At 42.8% G+C, this 18,111-nt stretch overlaps 1 protein-coding gene and 1 pseudogene across 2 annotated transcripts in view; both read right to left on the bottom strand.

Moving 5' to 3' along the window:
* The window catches only part of PRR16 (proline rich 16), a 152,100-nt gene that overhangs the window by 7,233 nt on the left and 126,756 nt on the right, over positions 1-18,111 (bottom strand). The gene's annotated exons all lie outside the window — the stretch shown is intronic.
* Positions 4,555-4,672, bottom strand: LOC136643143 (5S ribosomal RNA; annotated as a pseudogene).

The raw sequence follows: 18,111 nt of genomic DNA, 5'->3' as shown, positions 1-18,111 counted from the left end.
CTGACTGGAGGTAAGTGAAAAAGACCCCCTCCCATCCCTGGCAGCAGCCTGAAATTGGGGATCACATCACTGCCTTCCTGCTTCCCCCACCCCTTAAGGAACCAGAGGCAGGGCTTCTCAGGCTGGGGCATTGCAATGGCCCAGTTTGAGAACCTCTGAGATATATGATTGTTTATTATTGTCAGCCAGGGCTCAACAAATTCAGGTCACTAGGGTGACCCAAAATTTGTTCCTAGCGCCTTGTTGGCTTTCATCATTGAAAAAGCAGCAGCAGCAAGAGAAGACAGAGAAGGAGAAAGAAGGAACTTAATTATGGAGGGAATTCTCTCACATGCTTGGAGAGGTGCCACATGCAGCACACAGCCTCCCTTTCCTCCCTCAAATAGTTCTCTAGGCATGTCTCTCTCTCTCTCTCTCTCTCTCTCTCTCTCTCTCTCTCCACCTGGGAAGGAAAGGAAAAAGGTGGGGGAGGGGGAGGAGAGAGTGTTTTAAAACACATCTAGTCAGAAGTAAACCCAGTAAATTCAGTGGAATGTACTCCCAGGTGAGTGTGTATAGGATTACAGCCTTAAAGCACAATCCTATGCATGCTTACTCAGAAGTAACCCCCACTTTGTTCAGAAGGGCTTACTTTTCTGATCAGCATGTATAAGGATTACAGTCTTAGAATCATGAATTTTACCTTTTAACTTGAAAGAAAAATTCTTGAAATGACGTCATTATTTCTTTACTTTTGGATCAAAGCTTTAAATCTTTTTACTGTCACACTGACAGTCAAGTTTTCCTACCATCACAGGCATAGAATATGTCCTTTTTAAATGTTTAGTTGTTGGCAACCTTCAGTCTCAAAAGACTATGGTATCGTGCTCTGAAAGGTGGTTCTGGAACAGCGTCTAGTGTGGCTGAAAAGGCCGATTCAGGAGTGACAATCCCTTCCACACTGGGAGCAAGTGCAGTCTGTCCCTGGTCTATCTTCCTGGCTATGGACCTTCCTTCTTTGCCTCTTAGCCTCAGACTGTTGGCCAAGTGTCTCTTCAAACTGGGAAAGGCCATGTCTATATGTAAAATTGAATTTATACAATTGATTGATGGTTGGGGAGCAATTTTAACACCTGAAAATTTTGCTTGGCTGCTAAATATTTGGGCCATCTCCTAGATTCTCACCAAATTCCTCAAGCCCTGTTACACGCTTTGAATCACATTCAAAATGAGTTATACAGTTTGATTAAATATAGCAGATTATTCTCCTTTCATCACATGAAAACTGTATCATTTAGCCCTCACTCATAAGTAGTTTTGTTTTTTTGTTTTTGTTAAAAACACAATACACCACATTTAAGATATTTTCCAGAAATTAAAACAGATTACTTTTCCAGTTAGAAATAATACTATGGCTGCATCTGCTGACACTATATCACCCACCTAGTACACTTTTAAAGTGTTTAAAATTAATAAAAATGAGAACTTGGAATAAAAAAACATAACATGGCTTTCTGCCTTACAAATAAAGAAATATGTGAAAAAATAAAACCACTTTCAAACATCCCTACCCAAAACTAATATGATTGCTGAATACAATATGACTGTATCAGAACAGTCACCAGAAACCTGAACCCAAGTTTTTCATGCTTCAGTCCAAGGGTATCCTCCACATGTAGCACACAAGATCTTGTATTTTAACTAGAGTTTCCAGGTTGGTTGCATCCAAACACTAGAATTTCTGAAGTAAGGCCTGGTGTGTCACAAGACTGCTAATCTTTGAAAAATGGGTTATGGGGGCAGTCCAGTGGTAAGTGGGCAGTGTCCAGCCATGGCCTCCAAATGACCTGAGATTAACTTTGCCACCCATTGTCTATTCCAGAGAAAAACCACCATCACCATGGAAAAACAGGGTCATTTTTGGAAAACCGGCAACTTGAATGTTGGCAGATATTGAATTTACAGGCCTCTGCTTGGGGTATAACAGGACAGGAAGGAATCCTTTAAACTGTAGTTGAACAGAAAACACAGAAACAAACTTTGACATTTTTTTCTTCTATATTCATCTACTCAGGGCAATCTGCCAGTTAAGACAAATGGCAGGTCGAGGCCCATAAATATTAACCTTAGAGCCCAACATTTGTCTCATTCACCCCGATTCCAGTCAATGCTTTTCCCCTTTTCTCCCTTTAGAACACTGTGCCGTGAACTCAGCTTTTAAGTACTGAGCACCTTGGAGCCTCCACCACAAATATGCAGCTGTTTAAGTGAAAAGGGCAGAAACGTAAATGCTCAGAAGAGTTGCAGTCTTCAACAGCAGCTATATTGTTTATGGTTTATTTTCAAAATGTTGGAATCATCAAGCAACTCATACTGTTTGAAATCCTTCTCATTGGAGTTTATCTTCCAGCTGACAAGGTGAAACCTGTTATTTGTTCAGCCTGGAGTGAAACAGAATGGGCAATGAGTGAATTGGCAGCTCTCCACTTGCCTTGCTTTTATTTATTGTATACATACATATATACTGTACTATACACAGAGAGAGTTCCTGACTGATTAGTCAATTCTGAAATAATGCAACTGACAGTGCAATCTTACACATACTTATACAGTGCATGTCTTATACATACAGTCTTATACTCAGAAGTTAGCCCCATGATATACTAGGGGCACAATCCTAACCCCTTACGTCAGTGCTTTCCAGCACTGGCATAGTGGTGCCAATGGGGAATGTGATGCATCCTGCAGTTGGATGTCACTCACGGAGGCCTCCTCAAAGTAAGGGAATGTTTGTTCCCTTACCTCGGAGCTGCATTGCCCTTATGTCAGTACTGGAAAGCACTGACATAAGGGGTTAGGATTGCACCCAAAGAGGCCTATTCCCAGGTAAGTGTGTAGAAGATTACAGCCAGGCAGCCCAATCCTGAGCTGACCTTTGCGCCGGGACTGCTGTGGTGCCAAACTGGCTGCAGCGGCATCCTGTGTGCAAAAGCCAGCCACCGGTGGTTTCTTGGGAGAAGAGGACTTTCATTCCCTTCCCTCAGGTAAGGCAAGTAGCACTGCAATGGGGATACTCGATTCTGCAGCAGCCCTTGTGCTGCCATAAAGTCAAGAGCTTCTGTGTCAGGCCCACAGCCCCGACACAGAGACTCTGGATGCAGTGGAGTGGAGCTCCATTGGTCCCGCCTCTCTCCTGCCCCTCTCCCTCCCACGGCATGCCTCCTCCCCACCCTCTCCATGGCCCCCTGTCCTGCCTCCTCCCCACCTCCCCCCACGCCCCCACCTACCTCTCTGTCGCCCAGCAGTCCTCACAACCACTGAGTAGCAGAGCACTGGTGTTCCACTGGCACTAGTCAATGCTGGTTGGCACAGGGCTAGCTCTCTCATTGGGCCGGCATGTTACTGCATGTTTATGACACTCAGCGCTGGCAGAGAACCAGCAGTAAGAGCTCAGGACTGGGCTCTTACAGCACAATCCTATGCTTAGAAGCAAGTCCCACTATCTTCAGTGGGGATAACTCTCAGGAAAGTGTGCATAGTATTGCAGCCTCAGAGCAGTTCTGTTCATTTTGGCATTTACAGAACTTTCAGCTATTTTACATCACTCTCCCTTGCTTCAAGCAATCTAAGTGTAGATTAGATGATGCAAACTAGTCTAGAGAGGCAGGCTATATATTTAATAAACAAATCTTGTGGAACTAAACTTGTTTTTCCAAACTTCTTTGTACAAGAAAGCTAACAGAGAAGACATTTGTACATATCCCCTTTTCATATTTGGCTTAATGAGATTTTAAGCCATTTAATTGTTGCCTACAGCATTTTGTTTGTAAAGAAATGTTGCACAGCAGTCAAATTTTTCCTTGTTCTCAACCACCAATCTTTACCACAAAGGAATACAAATGAATTTGAATTTCTTGGTTTCGTGAAATAATGTAGCTTGTGTCTTAGACTGTTTTCCCCATGTCTTCAAACTCAGTAATGCTAAATCTTTCACTGTCAATAACATAATAGTTCTTGAATGCTCAAAATAGTGAATTCAGAAAGCAGTGAAAGAGACAGGTACCAAGAACAGGTACCAAGACAGGCACCAGTTCCTGTGAGCTGTAGTCCTACACACACTTTCCTGGGAGTAAGCCTCCCTGGGTCAAGGAAGAAACATGGGCAGGAGGGTGCTAGTATTGGTGGAGGCTTCCTCTACCAGATCCTATGCTCTGTTTTGGACTGAAAAGCGTAATCCAGAGCTCTGCCCGTCTGCGTCAGCAAAAAAGCCAGTGCAGACTGGAGGAGATCCACTGTAGGGCCTGCACCCTTACCCAGGGAAGGGGACAAATGTACCCTTCCCCCGAGGAGATTCTGACAGCTTCCATGATGCCCACAGGATGCAGTGGTAGCCATTTCTCACTTAGGAATTTATTAACTGCAAATAACAGAAAAAAAAATTCACAAATCTTGATAATATTTTCTAGATATGGGAAAGCCCAATTATCATGCAGGCTGCCCTTTCAGCAGTGACACTTCAGCACAGCTCTGCAACTGGTTGGTTGGCAACCTTCAGTCTCAAAAGACTATGGTATAAGCCTACAGCACCCGGTATTCCCAAGCGGTCTCCCATCCAAGTACTAACCAGGCCTGACCCTGCTTAGCTTCCGAGATCAGACGAGATCAGGCATGTGCAGGGAGAGCAGCTGATGGTGGTGCTGGGAGAGCCCGAGGGCCAGATGAAGAGCTTCCGCAGGTGGCACTCGGCTGGTTGGCTTTATGTTAGACACACCGGCTTTAGTGTGTCTAAAACAGTTCTTTTAGCCAGAAACCCATTCATTATTTTGGCAGCAGCTGTACATAAGTCAAGAATGAAGTGTCACCTTGCCAGACCCGTTGCTCAAGTGGGGCCAGTGCATGCACTACCACCCATTTGCCTGAAGAAGTTTTTGAAATTCAGGCTTTTCAGTGTGTGGCATGGGCTACTGCCATTTAAAGAAATACAGCTTAGGAAATACAGAATGGGAAAATGTCTTTTAAAAAAAAACCCAAAAGCAGGGAGGCCCATCCATCCCAAATGCAGTCATACCCCAAATTTCCTGGACTGCCCTGCTCACTCTAACAAAGCTTCCTTGGCTCAGAGTGGATTTTTCCAAGATTATTAGTAGCTTTTCATGCTCCAGTGGTGCTGAAAAAAGAAAATCCCACTTTAGCTACTATGTTTGTGAGCTTGTCAGGGTATTTGGAGAGCACGAGTGAAAACACACACAAGTTATTATTAAAGGAAGGCGCCCACTATAAGTAAATACAGGCTTTGTTTTTCGAAATACACATCTCCAACGCTAAGCAATTTGCAGACGGTAAAACAGATAAGACTTTTGGACTCATGGCAACAGGCTTCTAGAAGCGTTGGCTGATTATAAGGATATCACTGGCTTCCCATTAATTTTCATTCTGAACACCCACATAAAAGTGTGGCAGCTCACCCCAGTTAGATGTAGGACGTCCTAATGAAGGCCTGATTGAAATCAGTGATTCTATGTATTGCAAACTGCAGGCTGTTTGGAACAGAATAGTCTGAAAAGTCAAAGTCAAAACTAATGTCTATACATTGAAAAGGATGAGATCCTTTTTAGGGCTTAATACAAGATGAAGTTCACCATAAATGCATTTAAGCTCTTCAAAGCAAGCCCCAGATGGTGTTCTTGCTGCTTCAAGGTCCTCCTGAAGCATTTCACTGTGTACATGAGACAGATCACTGAAATGATCAGAGGATTATATTGACAAAGAAGACTGGATGACAAAAATCAATGCAGCAGCACAGATGAAGCTGCTACATCCATCCTATGACATGGATTGATAAAACACTGCATTTTGTTACATATCTGAATATCCAGAGACAGCTGGCATACTGATAACAAGCTAACAGCCCAATCCTATCCTCAAGGTACACCAACATTAAGTCCACGTATCAGCACAGTGACAGCCCCACTGGCACAGAATTCCACCTGCTGATGGATGCAGCGTAATGGTGGAAAACACCAAGCTGGTGTAATTCAGACTCCAATGCAACTTGCATTGGAGATAGACCAAGAAGATAGACCAAAATGTAGGGGTGTAACGTGGGATGGACATGGGAGGATCAAGGAGTCCACACATGCCATATCCTAACTACCCTTTTGATCACAGACATACCTCCGATGCAGAAAGAAAAAAGAAACACCTATGCCAACCACAGAGCTTGGGTAAGTAGGAGAAAACCTACAGGGAACAATGGAGAAGTAATGGACACTGACAGCATATGGACAACATCATTGGTAGAAGGACACTGTCAACATTATTAGGAGGGCCGCACTAGTATGGCATTGCTTGGAGAGGCTTAGGATACAGTGGCCATTGCATCTGGGTGGCATCTGGTCAAAGTGGCATCTGAATAGGATTGAGCCACACAAATGATTGGAAACAATGGACAGTTTAGCAGTTTAACTAATGAAAGTTACAGTTCAAAACATCTATAAATGCCTTGGATACTTAGTGACCCTTCAGATATCAAAAAGATCCCTTGAGACTTTGTAGAGTCTTTGATCTCATCCAGATTTAATTCTTTTCATTATCAGACATGCATTCTAGACACTCAATGCTCCAAACAGACCTCTTTTGGTATACAGTTGTGTGTCTGTCGCTTAGCGACAGGGACGCAGACCAGCACCCCTGTTGCCAAGCGAGGCTTGACGCTATACGAACCCTCCAAAGACAAGGGGAAGCTGAGCTCCCTTCACCTCTGGAAGCTTCTCTGAACCTCACAGAGGCAGTGCGCAAGGGCACGCTGCCTCTGCAAGGCTCAGAATACGTGAACTGTGTGAGATATGTGAGAGACATGACTTTCGGTTTCCCGAGGAAGCTCAAAAAAGCCTCTGGAGGTGAGGAGAGCCATGCTCTCCTTGGCTTTGGAGGTTTGGGGGGTGTACAGGGACCAGCAACAGTGTTGCACATGCAGTCCACCGCTGGTCGGAGCATCGCAAAGCAGTGCTCACCTGTATATTCCTATCATGTGATACCATCCAATTATTGCCTGAAATATTTGTTTTACAAGCTTTCATGACACTGTGTGCATTTAAGCATGACCCAGACCAATTTTTTTCTCTCCTTGGCCATCTGATCTCTTCCTTCACCCCCACCCCCACCCCACCAAAAAAAAACTTGCAGTATGCACTCAGTTAGTGGTGCTGCACGGGCTGCACTGGTGGGGGGGTACGGTTGGGTAATAAAAGGTCTTATCTGCGCTGAGGAAGGGTTTGGATGAACTTTCAAGGTCCTTTTCAATGCCAATACTGTAAGAGACTATGACCAAGGCAAATCCCTTGGTCATTAGAACCCCTGCTAATTGGGTAAGAGGCATTTTTTCAAGTAGGTGCTCCTTCTTTTAGCAGCGGGAGAGTAACTGGCCCACCTCACCCCAGCAGTGTCTGTTCTAGTGGCTGTCTGCTGGTATTCATTTGCATCTTTTTAGATTGTGAGCCCTTTTGGGACAGGGAGCCATTTAGTTATTTGATTTTTCTCTGTAAACCGCTTTGTGAACTTTTAGTTGAAAAGCGGTATATAAATACTGTTGTTAGTAATAATAATAATAATAATAATAATAATAATAATAATAATAATAATAATAATAATAATAATAATAATAATAATAATAATAATCCTATCTACACCGAACATAGATTGCCTACTCTTATCTGTTTCTAGCTAAAGAGAAGTCTAGTCACTGGATTCAGGTTTCAAGTGACTACGGGCGCAATCCTAACCTCTTATGTCAGTGCATTCCAGCACTGACTTAACGGCAATGCAGCTCTGATGTAAGGGAACAAACATTCCCTGACTTTGAGGAGGCCTCCGTGAGTGACACCCAACTGCAGGATGCAGCACACGTCCCATTGGCACCGTCATGCCAGTGCTGGAAAGTACTGACATAAGGGGTTGGGATTGCGCCCTACATCTCTCAAAACATTACAATCCCCTCTTTATCCCAATGAAAAGATTTAGCAAACTGCTCTGAGGCACACAAAATAATTACAATCTCTAGTAACGAAAAAGAGGGCAATAGCAGTCATTTACAATAGAGTCTTAATTCACACACACACAAAAATCTTTCATGTTAGAAATTCCTCAAAAGAATTTTTTTTTAAAAAAACTTAGTACTACAATGTTATTACAGGCATCTTTACTAGAACATGACCCACTGATGTCAATGGGTTAATGGAATCCATATAATTTATTTGTTTCTAAAACAGAAGCTGATCCAGTATCCTAGCAGGTTAAGATGGTGACAGGAAGTTCACTGGATGCAAACACAATTATTGATTAAACATCTTTATCGGGCTGCATTTGAAATTGCCCCAATAAATCAGGGGATGAATCCTTTGAAATTGCTTATGCAATTCAACATAATCTGCCTTGAAGAATCTTGCAAGGAAAGGTATTAATCACATTTTAATGATTAAACTGCAGCCATCTATTTTTTTAAAAGCCAGTGCATCGTTCATAGGATGCTGTATCACTGGGAAAGGTATATGCAACTCTATCAGAAAGATATACCAAAAATTAAACACTATATTCTTTAGCTTCAACTCCTCCAGAGACAGACAAAAAAAAAATTACTATTCAAACTTTGCTCAGAGAATTTTTGCAGGTAAGGCTCCATATCTAATTTTTATCCAGACATGGTGCTCAGACATAAATACATAAAGACATAAAAAAGTATATAAAATTATTCCCCCTGAGAAAAAAACTGTTTCAATGATGAAGCAAGCGACACAGACTATTACTTTCCAAAGTTATGTGGAAGAGTCTGACTTGTCAAAGACTAAAAGAGGGTGGGTGTCTTTCTGTCATTTAGGAAATCTTTCTTCTAGCACATTTGGGAGTGTTGCCTTAATTGCCACACCTCCATCAGTATAATTTCTAACACTTCTGCGGAAAGACCTGCATAATCTCAAGGTTGCTTCAGCCATCTTCTTCACTCACGGTAGGAGCCTACTCAAATGAACAGTTACTATAGTTGAAAACTTTAAAAAATATTAATAAATATTTATTAATTAATCATTCCAGTCAAGAGTCAGGCAGCCCAATCCTATCTTCCCTGGCACTGCCGGTTACAGTGGCACCAAAATGGCTACTGTTGTATCCACCGGGACCAGGGAGAACACTGAAGGTCTCCTCAGGTAAAGGGGATTTTCATCCCCTTTCCCTGAAGAAAGCCCCAGGCCACGCAATGGGGCTACCCAAGCCTGTGCCAGTTATTTTGTCGGTGCGTACTTGAGCCCAACGTAGGATCCAATGGAGGAGGCTTCCACTGGTCCCACCCCCCTCCAGGGCTGGTCCCTCCCCATCCCAAAAAGACTACCTGGTGGTGCTACTGGCTGCTCTTCTCCTAGTGCTCAGGCTCAGTGCCAATAGGTGCTGGCCCAGCACTGGTGCTCCCTCCTCCCTGGGTGCCGCAAACATGCTTTATGGCATGTTTGTGACACCCAGAGTCAGCACGCACATACTACCGGTGCTGAAGAGCTCAAGATTGGGCTCAAGATTGGGCTCAAGATTGGGCTCAAGTGAAGAAGGCGTGTCAGGACAAAATGGATTAGGATATTGGCAGATCTCTCCCTTCTAAGACCTAAGCCTGCCTGCACTACACCCCTCTTGCAGCAGAGCACAGAAAATATCCACCAGAGTTGATTTTACAACAGTGGAAAGCCTTTCTGATGATATAAATGGCTTTGAGCACTGGCCCAAAGTCACCTCTCCCTGGCACAGAAGTGATATGCCATCTAAGCGCCAAATCCTATCCAATTTTCCAGTACCAGTGCAGCTAAGCCATTGGGGCGTGCACTGCATCATATGGTGGGGAGGCAGTCACAGGGGCCTCAATCAAGATATAGGAACATTAGTTCCCTTATCTTGGGGCTGCATTGCGGCTGCACCAGCACTGGAAAGTTGAATAGGATTGGGCCCTAAATCATCCTGTTGTTTAAGGTTTCCCCAAATTTGCAAAAGATCCACATCTTTTTTCCATGGTTAAAAAAAAAAAAAAGGAATTGTCATTGATGCTTCTCAATACTCATATGATTAGCCAAAATACCAATATTCCAGGAAGGGGGCAGGGCATGCACATTTGCCCAGCAAATGTATGAAGAGGAACCAGTAATATCTGAATCAGTCCACTCTCAATGGCATCATACCTGGTTCATGTTTCAGATGGTTTCAGACATCCTGAGCAGAGGAAATGAGGGTATGGAATCAACTGTGCTTTTGTGACTTGAACAAGGAAGAGAAAACAGCACCAAAAGCAAGAACCAAGAGGAAAAGCAAAATTTCAAAAAGTTGCACAGAATGTGGGATGTGTTTTAAAAAAATTCAAAATACCCAATGTGTTTTGGAATAGTCCTTCATCAAAGGCATAGAAAACCTCTTGATACTTGCAGCAAATTCCACTAGGCATGGTGATTCATACTGTCACTCTTCTCTGAGTCATGGCTACTTTGGTGTCTCCAAATAAGGCATGTTTTGAAATGTGTTGGGCATTTTGGACTTTTTTTTACCGCTCCATAAATCCTACATTCTGCACACTTTTTTGAAGCTTTGCTTCCACCTTTATTTTTTTTTTATTTTTTGGCCTTCATTGCTTGAATCAAGAGAACAGTAAGGAAGTTGCTTAATCACTGAAGATGTGAATGTTTGTGGGTAGTGTTTGAGACCAAAATTACTAGCTGAATCACAACACTGCCTCACACAACTCCTTACTAATCAATCATTCTTACAACAAATGAGCATGTACTTAAACAAATCTAATTACATTCTGTTATATCCTGACAGTTAAATGAAAATAGCAATAATTGGTATAAAAAAGGATAGCCACTTTGGTCCATTAGAAAAAGAAGTCCAAAAACCTTTTATGAGGACCAACCAAAGAAGATTCAGTTTTAGTTCTTCAAATCTTCATTAGGCTGGATGTTAAGCAAAGCAAAACAAACGGGGGGGCGGGGGCTGTGTGAAAGGGTGGTAGCGGCTGGGCATGGAACCATTAGAATCTAATTTCTCTTGATATGGCTGCTTTAAATATTATTAAGTATACTGATTCACCTTTCCCTCCTTATATGTACCTAATCTGATCCTGAAAACAGCCCTTACAGTGAAAATCTGGATAAAAAGTACAATTATTAGATTAATTTCAATGGGAAAATTCCAACTCATTCCACAGTTATTCCAAGTTCACCCAAAAGTCACCCTAAATGCCTAATACCATAAAGAAAAAGTTGCATGACAGTAAAATAGAACAACATTATACAGCCTAAATAAAGTGTTAAAGTTAATGATAAAAATGTTTCTGAAGTTGGAGCATCACACAATGGTTTAGCACCTTAAGTTATACTTGCAAACTAGGAGCAACTTTGTTACATTTCCCTTGTTATTCTACTTTTCCCATTTTTTTAAAAAAACCATCTTCTGCTCTTTAGGACCCATATTTACAGTAATTGTAGAAACACAGCATAAGAACAGGTACTCTGTAAAAGGAAGCATGTAATCATGCACCTTGAAAGTCGGGGATGCAGTACTCATCAGGCAGTGTATCTTACATAGAGGGCTCTCTTTTCTAGCCATGCTTGGTCCTCTAAGCGGCCTGAAGAACACTTACCCTAAAGTCTGCAAGAGCACACCTGAGAAAGGGGGTCCTTTCTGAACCTCTGTCCTACCAGAAGTAAAAATCCACAATTTAATCCAAATTCCGGGAACTCCTTCTTGGGTATGTAAGACAAATTCAACCCCTTCTCTGTCTCCAGAGCTCAACATGGAGGGGAGATGAACCCATCAAGTAATATGAGAACATTTTGCCTACCATTCCCGGACCTTATATCAAAAATCTTGGTATGAATGAAGAGGGACGGGCTTCATATGTGTAGTAAGGATAAGTGAAAATCTGTATAGGAAAACTAAAGTGGGAAGAGTGTATACTGCTTTTCAACAATAACAAAAAGTTCATAAAACAGTTCATACAGCAAGGTAAATTAATGTTTCCCTGTCCCCAAAGAGTGTTGATCCCCAAGGCTGGATCAAGAACCAATCAACCCCCAAGTGTAATAAATATTTTTAAAAAACAACTATTAAGCTTAGGCAGATCATGCATGGGGTTTAGTAACAAGGAAAAATGCATCAAAATCTAATTTCCTACCATTGTGCTGTTAAATAACTATAATTTCATTCTACTAGATTCCATTTTTCACCCCATCTAGAGGCTGAATGCGGTATAGTGTCTATGCATTCTGGGGTGACAATGGAGAAGGAAGACACCTGGAAGTGGGTCTCTAAGGCTATTTTTCCACTGATTTTTTTATCCACTGGGGGTTCCTGAATAGAACCCCAGTGGATAATGACGCATGACCTGTATTGCAATCTCTCTCTCTCTCTCTCTCTCTCTCTCTCACACACACACACACACACACACACACTTCCAACTGTGAAATAAGATTCCTCTGGGATACATTTTTGTTTTTTACTATTGTGGTTATGTTTTCTTCACGGCTCATATATATTTTTTTTCTTGAAGTAATCAACAAAAAGCAAGTTCCTGAATTACTACCAAGTGGGAGGAAATAGTCTAGGCCTGACAACATAAGAGATGGCAAGCTACACAATGAACAAATAAAGAAAACATTTAATTCTCTCCCTCTCTCTTTAAGCACTCATTAAATCTTTCCAAGGTTCCAAGTATTCAGCACTGACACAATGATTAATAAGGTATACTGTTTGTGGACGGTGGGACACTTGTACTGGCTCTATACCCAAGTACCATCATTTCTGTCCTTATAAACACACAAGAAACAATGCCTGCTACTTGCCACCCATAAACACATCTGCAAGATTTCCAAAGTGCCAAGGAAACTATGGGTGTCAGAAGGGGGTGAATCATGGCTCTTTCAGTTTACATATCCTAATAAAGCCTTAAGATATAATAAAGTTTCTCACGGTTATGATTTTAATAATCTCAAAAAGCTACAGCTTTTCTACATCTTCGTAGCCTGCTCTTCTTTCAGAGAGCTACTCATGCCATACCTGAATTACCGTATTGTATCCTCATACCAATTTCATGATGGATACCAATTTCCCCATTGCATGTGTCCCCTTAATTTGCCAACCCAAATGGAAACACTTTTTGGAAACCAGATTTGACATTTCTTTACGAAATGTCTGAAATGTTAAAATTTAGGGTCTGATCCTATGCTTGGGCAGCGCCAGCACCCTGCATGCTGCCCTGGCAATGGCTGTCTCAAAACATGCAGCAAGGCACGTTTCAGCAGGAAGGAGAGGGACTGTGCCAGTGGAGCGGCCAGTTGGCACTGGGCCTCTAAGCTGCTCCGACTGCAGGTGGGGAGGGGTTCTGGGGCAGAGAAGGGTGGGGGGAAGGCACAGAGGGGGTGTAACTGGATGGGGGAGCGTGGTGAAGGGGGTGTTTCAGGCCTGGGAGGGAGCAGGGTCAGTAGCAGAGGCTGTTGCCAAATCCTATCCCCCTGCTGCACCTGAAAGCCCTACAAAGGCTACTTCAATCTGCACCAGTGATTGAGCTGCTGCAGAGCCAAGTAGCCCCATAGGGACTGCCTGGTCCTAACATGGGGTAAGGGACCCAACGTTCCCTTACCCCAAGGAGATTTCAGACTGGCTTGTTGGCTCTATGGGATACAGCGGCAGCCAGTTCAGCACCCCTGTACTGTAGTGCCACAGCCCGCATAGGATTGGGCTGTAAATGCGTTAAATGAACTTCTGAAAGGAAATGAACTATTCAACAGAGAAGAAGCAAAGATGACAAGAAGAAATGTAATAATCACCATGTATTAGATACACAGACTCACAGCCCAATCCTATTCCACCACCCTATCGCTGGTGTTTTGGAAGTATGCAGCTTCTGGAAAGTAAAAATATTTTTAGTTACTTCTCCTAACCCATCTGGTAGACTCCCTCCCCCCAACTTAGGATGTAGCATGCACTGTGTTGCCACTGCTGCACTCCATAGGCTGAAGGAAAAAGATTTTAAACAGGAGAGTTCATGAAGAAAAAGAATACTTGTCAAAAGTAGAAATACGATGAAATATGCAATACTTTTAGCTGAGCCTCAGTACTGCTTCATTTTCACAGAATAATGAAGTTCTTATGCGGTGAAAAATGAAAAGCTTATGTCAAATTACCTGGCTACGTTAGCAAACACGATGATATAGTGAATATATTAGGATGGAAAATGTATATATATTACGCAGTTGGTTTGACCAAAATATTCATTATCATGCTGCCTCTGTTCTGTATTTTATTTTGTTCTTATTTTATTTTAAATAGAATTTTACAATTTCTGTTTGCATGGGATAGTATTTTAAAAGTGTTGTTAAGTTGCCTTGAGGATCCCTTAAATGTAGCAAATGTGCACATCACTAACAGAATACAGGTGGTGCCTTCGTATCTACGGGGGATCTGTTCCCAGGCCCCCGTGGATACCCAAAAACAGTGGATAAAAAAATCTGTGGTTAGGTACCCCTTAAAGCCTTCGAAGGCAACAAGAGCTGTGCTCTGGTTGCCTCTGGAGCAGTGATTTTCAAGCCCTGTGCCATGGCACACTGGTGTACTGCAGATGGTCCTCAGGTGTTCCAAAGGACTTTGGGGACGGCCACTTATTAGTATGGCAATTTGAACCCCCTACCAGCAGCATGGTGTGTCTTGTCAATTGTCAAAAAACTGATGGTGTGACTTGACAATTTTAGTGTGGTATGAAATGAACAAGGTTGAAAATCGCAGCTCTAGACCCTCTTCTGAGATCCATGGAAGCTTCAATGGGCTCAGAAAGCCTTCTAGGTTTTGACTTCCAGTTTTGAGCCCTCCCAGGAACTCCAAAAGCCTTATAAATGTCACTTCCAGACCTCCCTGTTGGGCCGAATCTGGCTCAACATGGGTCCAGGAGTCCTGCATTGTGTGAGATCAGTGGATACAAAATCTGTGGATAAGTAGGCTCAGTTTGTATGCTATTCTCCTGAGGTTTTATATCCAAAAGACTGTTAAACCAGCTACTAAAACCGCCTCCATCTCTGCAAGATGAATTGGTCTTAGGAAGTAATGAAAACTCAATTTCATGTAATTTTAAATGACCATTTTAAAAAAAGTTTTAACTTGGGCAGCAATCAAACTGAAGCTCTCCTGTAATTCTAAGCTATTTGCATTGCTGCTTGCCCAAAGTACCTTATCTCTCTCTCTCTCATTGCTTATCCAGTATTAAAATCTCCAAGCTCTCATCTAGTCTGAACAATTTATGTGATATTACTTGGACTACCTAATCATTTTTATGCATTTCACTTGCTCAAAGGAGAACCAGATTGTATATAAAATGCATGCTCTGATAATGGATGATGAACTATTCAACAAGATTTGCTCTTGCATCAGGAATCCACGTGGAACAGTTTTACGTTCAGAGGAAGAACATCTTAGATTCCTGAAAACTTGGTCTATTATAATATAATGAACAAGTGTGTTAATGCCCTAGGACAGTGGTTCCCAAACTGGTGGGTCGTGACCACCAGCCTGGCAAGCAGCTTTGTCTGCTCCTTTAAGGGGCAGGGAGGGGGAAGGCAGCAATGCAATCCCTAGGATCATGTTGCTGCGGGGGATGGAAGGGAGTGTTTGACACTGGTGTCGGGCAGGAAGGGGGTGCTTGGAGCACTTATGTCCACCAGCTCCAGCGGGGAGGGGTAGCCCTATGGATGTCTCCACAGGGCTCCCAAGCTCCAGAAAGGTAAAAATAACTAACAGAAACCACTTCTGGTTTTTGATTGCAAGACCAGAGGTGGTTTCCGATAGTTATTTTTACCTTTCTGGAGCCTTAGGGAGCCCTGTGGAGACATCTATGGGGCTACCCCTCCCCGCTGGAGCTGGTAGACATAAGTGTCAAACACCCCTGTCCATTCCCTGCAGTAGTGCAAGCCTGGTATCGTGTTGCTGCCTTAACCCCTCCATAGGAGTTTGGGAATCACTGCTGTAGGAAAAGGTACGTGTATGTTTTTTAAAACAATGCTCAACTCTTTTCATGTAATGTAAATGACAAGCAGCAATACATAAAACAATAAAATTTACTTATATCTTTGTCTGGTACAAGTTCAAGAAGAGAAAGGGGGTGGAGAGGCAGTTGATCGAGGGAATAGGATCTAGCGTGTGCCATCACATCCCTCTTACCGTCTCCCCACCTCATTCTGCCCCCTCCCTGCTCAGTTTTACCCCTCTCTACCCCTACCTTACCAGTGGCCACAGCAGGGTCCAGCAACCAACAGAGAGCATTGCTGCCACTTGCGCTCCTAAAACGGCAACTGACAGAGTGCCCCATGTGCTGTCAGTGGCCATTTTGTGACAACAAAACTCTGACCCCTCACGCGCAACAACCCAATACAGCATAGGATTGGGCTGTTAAGAAATAGAATTTAAATATGATTAAGTACAAGGTTCAGGAAATTGTATTTCTTGGATGCCTTAGCTCATTCATGTTGCAATATACAGTACAAATCAACCTTTTTAGCCATCACAGCACCATATAACATAGTTTTCCATAGGCTGAACCTCCTCCCTACAGCTTGCTATGGATGCAAGTCACGTTGATCCACCTTCTTAAAGTTATCCATAAACAGCATTGCATCCGGGCAGCCCAATCCTGAGCTGCCTGGTGCATGTGGCTGTAGTGGCACAAAAAATGGCTGCATCCTGCACACTCCAGGCAGCTGCCGTCTTCTCCTCAGGAAAAGGGGACTTGTGTCTCCTTCCCCTGGGTGAGAAGAGTAGCCCTGTACTCAATCCTACGGTGACCTGAAAGTAGGCATAGACTCAAGAGCCTCCATGTTGGGCAGCCAGCCCGACATGGAGGCTCTAGATCCAGTGAAGCTTGGTCCCGCCTCCCTCCTGCCCTGCTCCTCCCCCTGGAACACCCCCTCCCTGCCCCCCTCCTCACCTACCTCTCTGCTGCTTGGCAGTCTCGCACATTTGCAACAGTGTGCACCAATAGTAAGCCGGCATGTACTCTTTAGGATTGGGCCCTTAATCTCTAACATGGTAAATGTAGTAGCACTTCTCAGTAAACATGCATAAGATTACGCTGTAATATTATATTATGAATGCTAAATATTCCAGTTTGTGTATTCCTTTTTTAGTTTCCCAGTTTCCTTCCTAACTCTATGACTGCTTAGTGACTTGTTTCTTTAGGTTTTCTTTCTGGCTTAATTACATGTGTAGATGTGAAAAAAGTTTTATTTTCTCTCAGTGTGTTTTAAAATAAGTTTTGATTTTAATTTCCCTTATTGGCGTGCGCGCGCGCACACACACACACACACACACACACACACACACACACACACACACACACACGGTGGCGGATTTCCCTCAGCTGCACAATTTACAATATCCTGGTGACAGCTGCTTCAAAACTAAATAATGTAATGCTGTTTTGTTATCATGGTAAACAAAGAGTTCTTGCATTTTATATACAAAGCTAAGTTTAGGGCATCCTAAACTTGTATTCTGTTTGTTATGCTTCCTTATAGTAAAAAAGAAAACTGTGTGTGCCCATGCTCATGTGTGCAACTTGTTTTGTGGGTCTATTGGTGGCTGACTTTTTACTGGGGTGTATCTAAGTTCTATCACCCACCCCCCCAATTCTGTTTCTCTTAACTTCTACAGTCTGCCTAGCAAGGTACTGTATGAGTGAATATCAACCATGGGGTTTGTGTGTAGGTAAAATTTGGCTCATGTGCTGGTGCTATCCGATTGCATGGATTTTGTGTACTCTCCTGATCTTCGATGTTTTGTACTAGCTTGATAGGCAATGTACATGTACCTGTGTGTGCGCATGACCACACATGGTAAGACCACACATGGTACACACCCTGCCTGGTGAGGCCCATTTTGAATTCCTAATATGATAGACAACCATTTTTGACTATAATTTTTGTCAACAGAATGAACAGCCTCATAGACTTCAAACTGGTACAGTACAAGCTACACTAGATGAAGCAAAGCATTCAGCAACATGTAACTGTGTGTGAAGGGAAGATGTGAAGCGGTGGTCCTTAGTATTGAAACCAGAGTATCATAAAC

This window comes from Tiliqua scincoides, chromosome 2 (assembly GCF_035046505.1).
Source record: "Tiliqua scincoides isolate rTilSci1 chromosome 2, rTilSci1.hap2, whole genome shotgun sequence".
In the NCBI taxonomy this organism is placed as follows: domain Eukaryota; kingdom Metazoa; phylum Chordata; class Lepidosauria; order Squamata; family Scincidae; genus Tiliqua; species Tiliqua scincoides.
Note: the sequence above shows the minus strand (reverse complement) of the source record. Positions and strands in the feature narration are given on the sequence as shown.